The 10,715-nt window shown below is 36.8% G+C and overlaps 1 long non-coding RNA gene across 2 annotated transcripts; it reads right to left on the bottom strand.

Moving 5' to 3' along the window:
* Nucleotides 1-1,772: 1,772 nt before the first annotated feature.
* On the bottom strand, nt 1,773-7,373 carry LOC137616180 (uncharacterized). 2 transcript variants are annotated; one of them, XR_011039318.1, is made up of 3 exons: nt 7,230-7,356; nt 3,789-3,991; nt 1,773-3,076 (listed from the first exon to the last, which is right to left on the bottom strand). It is a non-coding gene; the product is annotated as an uncharacterized lncRNA (long non-coding RNA). The 2 variants fall into 2 exon arrangements; XR_011039317.1 differs by having other exon boundaries at nt 1,775-3,076; nt 7,298-7,373.
* Nucleotides 7,374-10,715: the final 3,342 nt, after the last annotated feature.

Here is a 10,715-nt window from a genome sequence, read left to right as displayed (position 1 = left end):
TTGAAGGGCCTTCCATACGAGGGGGCAGATATTGTTACCAAGTTCGTGGAGGGGGAGCAAAAAATTAGGACTACGTCATAGTCTAGGAAACTAAGATTAAACCATTTAACTGGTCATGTCAGTTATTGAGGCTGTATGGGCGACTGACTAAGGACTTATTTGCCCGACTGCTCTTACTTTCCTTTGCCCGGCATCTAGCCTAAAGCCCTGTCCACACGATCGAGCATCCTCGACAGGCAAAGTGATACTAGGCTACAATAGTGAAAATTAGGGTTGGTGACGTCAGAAGCGGGAAAAGTAAAGGCAGGGATCTGGCAACAGTTTATGATGCCAGATCCCTGTCTGGTTTTCCTGCTTCTGACATCATTAACCCTCATTCTTACTAACTATTGTGGTCTGGTATCCTGTTTGCCCGTCGGGCATGCTCGATTGAGTGGACAGGGCTCAAGTCATCGTTCGCCTGCATGTGCCTACTGCCTGCATTGGACAGATTGTTCTGGTAACCAGTTTTAAAAGTTAGAAAAATCAGTGCCAGGAGTGCATTTGCCCCTTATGTGGCAGAGGCTTAACTGTCAAGACTACCATGTAATTATGTGGCAGAGGCTTAACTGTCAAGACTACCATGTAATTACTTATTAACCGAGCTCCTCTTTCACAGTTTATACTTAAAGATCCGTTTCAAGTTAAAATTCTTCCACAAAAGTATGTTGCTTTCATAACCAAAGCCGTTAATTTCTTACTCCAGTTGAAACAGTAATGAAATAAGTACTTTACAGCCTTTTATAAGCAAATATGAGCGATGAAGATACTCCTGTCGCCAAAGAACCTTTGTTCTGTCTTCTGCACAAAGTTCAGCAGACTAAAAAATCACATTCAAGCACTGACTACAACCCATACTTGTGATACAACAATTTACAGGATGGCTGGATCTGTGATAGTCATAGGCAAGCCGTTTAAAGTCATTAATCTGACAAATCAATATACTATAAGTTTAGTATGTCCACGGTAGGCCTCCTTAGCTACACTGCAAGTAGCACCTTAATAGATTAGGTTTGTTCTGTAGCTTGTTCGATTGCTAACATCTTAGGTCATACAGGGCAAGTACAAATATTAAAAGGTTCTTGAAATGAAAAAGATTACTTAACTAAATAAAACTTCAAACTATACCGTTAGGCCTCAGTTCAGTTGTCACCCTTCCATGTAAATCACAGATCCTAGTTTATTGTCTACTAAACTTAGTTTTTTATTTCAAGTAACACCGCCAACGTTATTTGTACGTACCATCAGCACAGTGTAGAATGTTCGTCGTAACTGTATTCATCAAATAAGTTATCCCAGAACTCTTAAGTAAAATTTATTGAATGAGTGGCCTGCTGTACAAGATCTGGGATTCATACGACTAACCTACCACTATAGAATTTTGAATAAAAACCTTGTTTTCAAAACCAGCATTTTAACCAATAAATCGGGTAAAGGTATTAATAAAATAGGTACTCATTTTCAAGAGGACAAACTTATTCTAAACAAAGATGGGAATGTTAAGTTTCTATTCTGTTAGGATGAAAAAAGTTAACATTAAATTTGTTTAGGTAGGCTATTACATTGGTCGGCAGCCGTTTGTAATGATACCTCAAATGTTATTAGTAATTATGACTTAGGAACCAGTATGTATTTAAGTAAAAATTGCTTTCACATCAAATAAGTTAGTCAAAATTATTACAAAACATTACTTTTGTTTAATAAAGGCAGAGTATAAACATATAGGAGTTAGGTTTAATACTTTATTTAATCGAAGCCTTGATGGTAATCTGAAAAAATTATGAATAAGTAAAATGGGATGTTATTGAATATTAATTTTGAGTAAATTGGAAAAAATACAGGACAAAATTAATACTTTTATGACTTTAGAAGAGAAGCGGATAATACAATTACACAAAATGCTACTAGGTACAATACAAAAATGGAGAAACTTAATCCTTGATTGCAGACAATCACAGCAAACTATTTTAGACTAACTTAAATTTCTGAACATAAAAAGCTTTCAAAGCCATTCAAGCATTAGTAATTATAATTTACATACTTCTAGTTTCCTATCTTGTACCAACCATGATTCAAAGTTTGATATTTTTCTTTTCTAAAGTTTATTCTTAAAGTTGATCACCACTGAATGTCCAAGTAAATCAACAGTAGCAAACCTGGCAAATAACCATCTATTCTCCAAGGAATTTACACTGACATTTTTAGACAAATTATATTAAAAACTGAATTACAAAGAAAGCAATACAGAAAGGTTTACCACTATATTCCGAAAGAATTTACAATAAAACTCATAATTTCCAAGGGTAAATAGTTTATCTTAAATTTTTTTTTTCCAAGTAATTCATCCCTGTAATTTAAAACAAATGGTTGCTTACTACATTATGCATTCTTGCCATTGTTTTAAGAGACCATTGAGACTTAAAATCGGTGGGTTAAGCCTCAAACCATGACTACCTTGAAAATCTGTTCCCTGGAAAAAGTTTCCTTAAAAAAAAAAGATGGCTGAAAGGGGTGGATAGATTGTGCCAAGTCAACAGAATAAGGGGGTTCTGAAGAAATACATAGCCACTAGAGAGCTTTTTGATCTGGGCGATATTTGAGTTGTGGACTAGAGCATTTACTTTGTCAAGCCTCGGGCCAGCATGCCACACCTTTCGCGTTTGATAGATTCTTGCAATTTACATGTTACTGAAGCATAGTACTCAAGCTGGCCCCAAGACTAGTAAGGAATTTTTCTGCAGAGGGTTGCCTTCTTGCCTTCTTTTGGGAATGGAGTCTAGTCTAAGTGCTTCCAGTACATGACCTGAACTTAGTTTCAGGATCATAATTATGGACCCCATGTTTCATTCAGTGTGGTAGGTGTCGAAAAGGTTTCCTGGTTGAATTTTTTTCCAAAACGGCGGAACTGGAGAGTCCAGGAACGGAGGCCGTTTCGACAGATGTTCGCCCAAACTTGAACTGGTGATGCCAATGTTTCACAACATAGGAGGTTTCATCTCCACAAGTTTTACTCCATTTCATCGAAGGTCTGTTGCACCTGTAGAAAAACCAACTAGTTCAGTGCTGCATTATTATGAGACAAGTACCAATACACAAATCACGTAATACAATCCTAAGTTGGTCAGGAAACTAACATTTAATGTTCCCCGTACATTCAAGATAACTTCCCCAACAGTCAATCCTTTCAACGAATTTGACCATTATTTCTACTGTAACTTAAAGTTTTCTAGTTATCCCCTCTACCAACCTATGTGGGAACCCGGGTGGGCAATATGAAATAAAAATAATTTTGGGCAAAAACAGGAAATCAGTTATTTCGCACCTTCGAGATTTTTAAAATAATCTAATAAACCCACCTAACCTAGTAGCTCCCAGGTAAGACATACCCAGGTGGTAGCAACCCCTAGGACCACCTTCCCAGGTAACAGACCTAGCTGTGGGCAAGGCCCCAGGATCCTCCTTACCAGGTCATAACCAAGCCCTGGCCAAACCGACCCAGGGGTAGGCCCCCAGACCCACTTCTCATCTGTTCAGAGACAGAATGTGACCGGGACTCCGTTGCTCTCACTGCTCACTTCAAACAAATATTTTTCAGTGTTTAGTGGACCTCGAGATCAATAACAAAAATGTTAAGCATTTCAAATTGACTACTACTTTGAACAAACTGAACTGAAATCTGATTAATTTAAATTTCATGGCCATTTTGGTCGACACCAAGACATCCCTGATGGTTTTTGAAGATATATTACCTTTAGTTGGTGGGATAATTCCTTTGTTATTAGCCTTGGTGGGAGCCTTTCATTTTGAGTTTTACCCGAACTTGCTTTCCCGCAGGCCAAGCTGCACAGTTTGTCTATGCGCTTTGGCTGAGCCAGGATCTCATTTAATATTTGGCCTGCCTGGCAGATGGTTCAAAAACTCATTGGAAGACATTTCAAGCTTACGTTCACATCTGAAAACCAAATATTAAAGTTTATTCTAAACTAGCTTAATTTTATTTAAAGTTTTGTAACTAGCTTCAATTTTATTTAAAAATATGTATCAAAGTTATAAACTACTATATAACTATTAAACAAAACTAGATTCAATTTTAGTAATAAAAGTTGAAGTACTAAATATGATTAAATAATATTCTACTCCTCCAATGTTTCATAGGCAGTCATTGAATGGGATCAAATTTGCACGCTGATATGGTGGCTTACGGAATAAATTTCTTTACATCTCTTGAAATTTAATCTACAAATATTAAATAATCATTCTAAAAAATCTTATAATGTAGCTAGTCCTCAATCCCATAAACTCTGGCACCCCTGATACATATTCTGTGAGTTTGTAATAACAGCAGTTACCAGCTCTTTTAATTCTTGTCAGTTTTATAACTCTGGAGACGGCTGGATGGGACTAGCTAAATTATCCAGACATTTACTCATTTCATTGAAAATTCTATGAAAAATTGATCCAGCTCATGACAATTTGACAAGAACACTTTAAAAATCTTAAAATAGCAGTAACTAATATAAAAAAAAAATACGGAACCCAAAGAATTCGCCCTATACGAAGACTAAATAGTTAAGCCAAAGTAGAATTAAGGATAATCTAGACCGATTGGCTGAACAATGAATGAATACAACGAACAGTCATCCGAAGTGACTTACAGACGAGACCTGAGATATGATAGACTACGGCCAATGGGAAGGGAAACTTAGACTCCCATGACAAACTAAGACAGCTTCTCGCCATCTATTTTCGAACACCACCCACAAGCAGGAGAAAAAACTCTGGACGAGACTACTCGAGCCAAACAAATATCTTATATCTCAACGAGTGCGAGTATGAAAGACTAAAGAGACTAGAGCTAAAGATGCGGTTCTTTGCGAAAGAGAATTATGTATTAGATTGAAATTTGAATATCTACTTTATCCTTTAATTTTTTTTATCAGAAGATACATAGAATTACTTATCGTCCATGAATTCACTTATGAAAATTTGTATATTGATATTGTTCCTTACTATTATCCCATAAATGCTTACGCTGCCATGTTAGTTTTTATCCGATGGCGTTTAATTTTATGTTTAAGCATTGCGGCCAGAAATACCGATCGTCCCTTGTTTTCGGGGCAATTCTATACAATAGCTGCCACTAATTTATATATTCGATGAATTACTTAGTGCTCTATCTAAATGTGACACTGAGGAAGAACAGTTTTTAACTATTTGTTGACCTTTCCCACCATATGGGACCCCCCAGTGGAGACATTGGTTCTCGAGAGGAATGAATTCAAGAATTTTAACATACGAATAATGGCACACGTGGAATTAGCAATAAAAGCCACCTTGTAACTTAAGCCCACCTAACCTTATCTAGCCTAGACGCAGTATCCTTACCTAACAGTGGGGGGGGGGGGGGGGGGGGCGCATGAGACTTTACGCAACGCTGCCATATAAAATACAAGAGCCTAAACCCTTGTGTACTTTGGCTACTTAAATTGGAGGGTAAAGGTGAGCTTAACCTTACAATTCATACCCAATGCACAACTTCACGAACGAATGAGCACCAATCTTTATTTTTATGTGAGAAATCCTAAATAATTTTAAATTTAGTTCACTAAATTTAACAAATGATTTTATACAAGTAACATTAAATTATACATCTAAATGAGGCTTTTCAAACCAAGTTCCCTTAAAAATGGATACGCAAAAACCACCTTCCAAGACGACATTGCTTCCGTCAATCCTAAATAATTAATTTTAATATCAGGTCAGCTCTTGAGAGACAAGTGGGGCAAATGGAGTCTCTTTTAGTAACACCCGTGATCTTGGCCATACTCCACGCTTTCGATAGTTACCACAATGAGAAAAATCTTGACAGTTTGAACACAGACAAGAAATTGACAACATCCACAGAAATTTATTTAAAAGTATATGGTAAATTAGAGACCGCACCAGAAGTTGAGGGCTCACACTTCATGGTTCTCAAAAGACTAATGAGCGGTGGAATTTGGGTGAAAAGTGTGTTAAGTTTCCTAGTAACACTCGCCCGATTGGGTATTAAAAGTCATGCGATTAAAGTTTAAAATGCTAGTCATCATTAGTATAGACTGAAGTTTGGGAGTAGTCTTGCTACGTAGAATGCAGTATTGCAATAATGACGATTTAGGTTTTTAACGTACAAACGAGAGCTCAGTCTGGAGAGGAATTTAGAGTTATGAAGTCGTGGAACTTAACTTTTATTGAGGTGGTAGAGTAAAATTAATTTAATTTCTAAACCACTATTACACCTAGCGCCGCTTGATTTACATATCAAACTAAACTATTTACTTCCCTTTGGTAAAAGTACTTAAGTTTGATAAACTGCCGGTGGAGCTATTTTATAGAATTGACGTTTTAGGCTAGATTGACGGGTATTTTAAACGTGCCTTAACAAGATATTTTATTAAGATTATATTTTCTGGAGTTCATGAATTCTACGACCAACGACTAAAAGAGGGCCAGTTGACAGTCACCGATTCAGTTGCTCAGACGTGCAGTAATCGTTAAAGCTTCAGCTTATGTTTAGAGGTAGAAAGTGTTCATGGACTTGACAAATGGAACTCTTGATTTATTAATTAGGTTACAGCATGAACATCCAGTGCTACCATGAAGTTTTAGGTCGCAAAGTGCCTAGCAGTATTAACCTGGAATGCTTTACCATAGGGATAACTCACGTAGGAATTCTTGTTACGCTTTCGAGAATATATGCACTATAATAATGTTTAGTAAAGTGCCAAGACATAACCAGCATTAAATCATTAGCTCAATTAAAGTTAAGAGTTCGAAATTTTTTACCGTAACGAAAGACTACAGGGTAAATTTGGGAAGATTTCATACACGTCCGAAAATACAGCAAACTAATGTTTATAAGTTTGGACCTGCTCCATTAATTACTGCATTAACATCTTTCACCCGATGGCTAAAAATGAAGGATCGCACAAGCAGAATCGGAACGGTCGTCAAGAGAACACCAATATTAACACCCCTAAATCGCTAACCAGAAAGCACTAGCAAGAAGAATCACTCACGATTGCCGTCCAAGTCTTTCAGACAGGAGAAATAAGAAAAAATCCGATCTGCACCAACACTTCTAGACACCAATTACATTAATAAAGAAAACTATACTAATTTACCAATAACAGTTAGCCATTAAAACTGACCTGCCAACTTAAACCATCCACGACATTGCACACACGAATCTTATAAAATAACAGAAATTAACACTCACCGTCGTATATTCAATGTCTAACAAATTTCTCACAGACACTTCAACGTAAAACTGAACCAGTCGACAAACGTGTCTTCCGTCTTGCCTTCAGCCCTGAGGTAACAAGGATGACAAAACAACGAAGCAGACACCCCTAGGTGAGGGTCTGTTTTAGTGTCCTTGTATAAGCAGTAGCGCCATCTAAATTCAAACACCAAAACCACTCGTCTTTGATGACTTCTGACATTACATCTCGAGAAACCGCTATAAAGTAACACATTTCTCTCGACTTACAATTTCATAAAACTTAACATTGTAAGAAAAAGACAAGTTTAGTCTGCGTAAATAAAATATACAATAATCACAGCTGAATAAACTGACTAATAAAACGAACAGCTATTGGTCCACTTCTTTTTTTCTTCGAATTTATTTCACAAGTTTATTATATACTTTGCAAGTTTTGAAAAAAAAAATTTGACGAGTTATAATCTTGGATTATATTCTTGTTTTTTGGTTATTGAGAGAGAGAGAGAGAGAGAGAGAGAGAGAGAGAGAGAGAGAGAGGAGAGAGAGAGAGAGAGAGAGATTAACATTACAATATCTTTTTTTTCGCCACATAATATCTTTCATGATAATTCAAAGTATACTAAGTTACATTCACGATGAGATCATGGTTTCGATGCTTGGGTCAAAGAGAAAATACAAATAGGAGATATTACAAAGCATCTGCAATATTATCACATCGAATATTAAAGTAATTTTGGTACCCACAAATGTATTATATTGCCTGTATTATGCTAAGATTATGATTTTAAAAAGCGTTCTTACTGTAAAGGTATTGTGGCAAATTGTATGAGTTAATCCCTCTAGAGATATTATCTTCTTTAACTTGAATATTACAAAGCATCTGCAATATTATCACTTCGAATATTAAAGTAATTTTGGTACCCACAAATGTATTATATTGCCTGTATTATGCTAAGATTATGATTTTAAAAAGCGTTCTTACTGTAAAGGTATTGTGGCAAATTGTATGAGTTAATCCCTCTAGAGATATTATCTTCTTTAACTTATATAGCTTTTCGATATGAATTGAGAATGATAGTTAAAGAGAATTGCGATGCATCATGCAGTCCAAAATACAACGAAACGTGGCTTGAGAATACAGTAGTTACAGATTTTTTTTCAAGTTATTGGAGCCAAGGTGCACCTCTACTGTAGGTTATAGAGCTTTCATATATGTGGCCCCAAGACTACTGTATATAACAAGCATCCAAAGGGTGGCTGATATTAAAGCTTTCAAGATGTTAAAGACTTTTTATTCGTTTTTTAAGTTCTTCGATAATGTGGATTTGACAATTAACGCAGAAGTGTCATATGCATCTTTCTTGCTGTGGCCAATCTTCAGTATACTAGTGTGCAAAATTTTGTTTGTTTATTATTAAAAAAACTTCACTTATAACACCAAGAAATATTCCGAGGTAGATGCATGTGTTTGTGTTCTCAAGATAATTGTGACTTGACACTCGAAACGAGACTGACACTTTTTTTTCACATGAAGTTTAAAATTATAAAAAAGGATAGTTTTTCTTTAAAATATTATTCAGATAACGTTTTGAAGAAAGTACCTGAACCCGATCATTGCAACCCTGCTTGGGTACGTTTGATAATCAACTTTTCCGAGCTGAGTTCCATGAAACTTTGCAGTATATTCTTGTGAGCTACGAGTACGACTAAGTGGCCAACTTAGTCGGACAACAACGGTAAACAATAAGTTACTTTCTTTTTCCTCAATGAGACATGCATGAGTAAACAAATGCAAGACCAATATTATCCCAGGGAGAGAGAGAGAGAGAGAGAGAGAGAGAGAGAGAGAGAGAGAGAGAGAGAGATTCCCTTTGGTGCAATTTTCTGCATAGATACCTGAATATTCCAAACAATTTTAGGGAGAGAGAGAGAGAGAGAGAGAGAGAGAGAGAGAGAGAGAGAGAGAGAGAGAGAGAGAGAGAGAGAGAGAGAGAGAGAGAGAGAGAGAGAGATATTCCCTTTGGTGCAGTTTTTTGCAAATATACTTGAATATTCCAAACAACGTTCGAGAGAGAGAGAGAGAGAGAGAGAGAGAGAGAGAGAGAGAGAGAGAGAGAGAGAGAGAGAGAGAGAGAGAGAGAGAGAGAGAGAGAGAGAGAATAATTGTATTATCAGAACAGTAAAACAAGACAGAAATTCGTTTATTAACCGAAGAGCAAACATTCTAAATTTAGGTTCGCTGCACGAGGGGTCCTTTGCCAAAAATTTTCCATCGTGTGATCCAATAAATCATGGGGTCCCCTTCGGACCAGACGGCTTATCAGACCTGCGTAAATGTAATAGGATTTTTCTTTGACTAGAACAGCGTGACTTTGAAGCATTTGCAAGGGGGATAAAATGTAACGAGGGGGCCGCCTGAACAGACCTTTAGTGTCTGATGGAGAGCGAGAAATAAACCCGTAAAAAGTAAAGTTTAGGAAGAAAACATATCTTTTCCGTTTTGTTTTATATACAGCGACAAAGACAATTATATTGACAATGATATTCGCTAGATCACTTAAGTCTCACTAGATTTGGAAAAGAAATACCCGTATCAACTCAAGAAGATATAAAAAAAAGTCTTGTTCATGATTCTATTAGATTTGATTGTTAGTAAAATCCCTTCTATGTTTATTTTGGTGAAAATATACTTTTTCATATACTCGTAGGACCAATTTCAGTCTCTGCTTTAAATGACGACCCGTTGTTCTAGGTTTATCAAAGGCTGAGTTCAGTAATAGCAATTCTGAATAATCTTGAAATTATTTCAAAGTAGGGTTGCGGTGACCGATGCTGTAACGTCCCTGACTAGTGAACGCCAGACTGGGGTTCGAGTCCCGCTCAAACTCGTTAGTTCCTTTGATCGCTGCAGCTTCACCATCATTGTGAGATAAGGAGGGTGGGTGGGGGGGGGGGGGGGGGGGGCTATAGGTCTATCTGCTGAGTCACCAGCAGCCATTGTCTGAGGCTCATTGGGCGCTAATCATATGTATATATGGTCAGTCTCTAGGGCATTGTCCTGCTTGATAAGGCGATGTTACTGTCCCTTGCCTCTGCTATTCATGAGCTACCTTTAAACCTTAAACCTTAAAACAAGTATACGCCTATGGAAATAAAACACCCATAAACTACAATGTATAAATTACACGTAGTTCCTGTTAGTATTATTAACCAATAAATGAAGTTTGATTTAAACTATACACAAGCAAAATAGTCCTATGGAAATGCTTGCATCGACAGAGCAAAATTCGTAGTTACTAAAAGATCATTGATGCTAGCGATCAGCTAAAATTTGATCTGCCGTTGACAACATTCGGTTCTCGTTGGTTGCAGCATTACGGTAATTGGTCAGGAAAGCAGTTGATCTCTTTAT

Source organism: Palaemon carinicauda, chromosome 22, assembly GCF_036898095.1.
Source record: "Palaemon carinicauda isolate YSFRI2023 chromosome 22, ASM3689809v2, whole genome shotgun sequence".
Taxonomy (NCBI): domain Eukaryota; kingdom Metazoa; phylum Arthropoda; class Malacostraca; order Decapoda; family Palaemonidae; genus Palaemon; species Palaemon carinicauda.
The sequence above is the reverse complement of the archived record's forward strand: the minus strand, read 5'-3'. Positions and strand labels throughout refer to the sequence as shown.